This window comes from Pteropus medius, unplaced genomic scaffold, assembly GCF_902729225.1.
Source record: "Pteropus medius unplaced genomic scaffold, Ma_sr-lr_union100, whole genome shotgun sequence".
Taxonomy (NCBI): Eukaryota; Metazoa; Chordata; class Mammalia; order Chiroptera; family Pteropodidae; genus Pteropus; species Pteropus medius.
This window is the reverse complement of record NW_024354498.1, coordinates 4,832,203-4,834,211: the sequence shown is the minus strand read 5'-3', so window position 1 is coordinate 4,834,211 and position 2,009 is coordinate 4,832,203.

Here is a 2,009-nt window from a genome sequence, read left to right as displayed (position 1 = left end):
AAGTGTAAATGGATATTTTAAAAACTAAGAATGAAAGTGAAAAATCTGGGACCCTTGCTGCAAAATCCATAAACTTAGCATAGGACTTCTTAAAATGAAATGCAATAGATTCTGCTCTGGACAAGCAAAATCCCGAAATAAAAGTCTAAACTTTGCAATAATAACATGTGCATAAGCTGTGGAGCCTGGAATCATTTCTTTCCTGCTCCAGTGGTTCCACTAGCCCCTCTTAGAATGAGAGGGTCTCACACAGCAAGCAGAGGCAGAGTAGACAGAACATTCCGTCCTCCTCCTTGAAATGACTTTATGGTTTTCTTCACTGCTGCACACAAGAGGGATAGGAATTTGTGCCTTTACTCTGTTTTTGCTCCTTCTTTGTAAAAGGAAAATTGAACCTCCCTGCAACCATCTAATACCACAGAGAAATAGCACAAAACCACAGCTACCAAACAATGATGCTGAAATCCACAGCTATGTGTCTATCCAAATATGATACTGTGTTTACAAATTCCCGATTTGGTGGAGTCATTTTGCTCTTCTATTTTAAACATAAATGAGATGTTATGCTAGTCACAGATAAATGATGACTTTTATTGTGAATAGAAAAATGTTTTTTGAATATCCAGTAGCCCGATTCTTAATGAGAACATGACAGACACATGAACTACTTTGGTGGTTTAAAAAAGCCATACCAGTAGTGTGTGTGTCTGTGTGTGTGTGCGCGTGCATGCACACATCTATGTGCATGAGTAAATTATTTTGGATGTTCCAGCCTCAGCTGGAACATAGCCTAGAGCTCTCGGATGACTGCAGCCCTAGCTGATACTACATGGAGCAGAAGAGTAGCTCAGCTGAACCCAGTGACCCTCAGAATCATGGGAAATAATAAATAGTGGTGGTTGTTTTAAGTCACTAAGTTTGGGGTGATTATTTCACTTCTATAGAGTATATAAATCTGCTTTATTATTAAAAATAATAGCTAACATATATTTATATGCTTTCTTAGTGATGTATATATACATATACACACACACTCATTTCATTCCCATCTACCCTAAAGATTTTTTACAGATATATAACATTCCCATTTTACAGTTGAGCAACTGAGCTATAGAGAAGTTATGTAACTTGCCCAGTACCCTAAGTGAGTAACAATTACTGGGTTTGAACTCAGGTCTTTTGGCCTCAGATACTCTGATATTAAGCACTACCCTAGACCACCTCAGTAGTTACTTTATTCAATTAGTACTCTATTGGTGGGCACTCCAGTCACTTTTAATCTTTTGCTTATAAAAATAAAGTTACAACATCTCTCCTTGTCTGTACTTTTGTGTGTGTGTGGAAGAAAAAAACATTCTTTTTAATGAAATGGGGGAATGAGAAGATTCAGTTCATTTTTCTGCATAAATGTCATAAGAAATATGTTGGGTACAGAATGTCAGGTGCATCCAGTCCAGTCAAAATAGAGTTCTAGTCCATCCGGCCTTTGGCAGCTGGTGCCATAAACTGTATCAGGAAATATGAAGACCTGGAGACCCCAAAGAAAATATTTACCTTATTTTCATTTGGGGTCCAAGTGAAGCAAGTTATAAACTAACTTTCTTCAGAGCATGCTGTAACATACATTTTATAGGAATTTTCAGGTACCTGAAAAGGATATTTGAAAAGTGACCTGGTTTATCTTGTACCTAATTATTGGAGAGAAGGCTTGAAAACCTGTCTTCCTCTTCTCGAATCCTGCAATAGCTTTTTGCCACTTGAAGGACATTTTTGCACACTCCCAAGTTTGGAATTCTGTTCTAGACAAATGAGGCCATGAAAAGTCTGATCATTGGCAGGTGACCCTAACCTCTCTCTCCTCCCTAAAGACTCTTTTGGCCTGAGCAGCACACTCCAAGCAAAGAAGTTTGACCAGAAAGAAGGAAATACCTGACAAAGTGGTAAATAATTGTGTGTAGAGCTGGTGGGGTCCACACTCCACATCCAATGGGTCAGACATCCACAGTGCA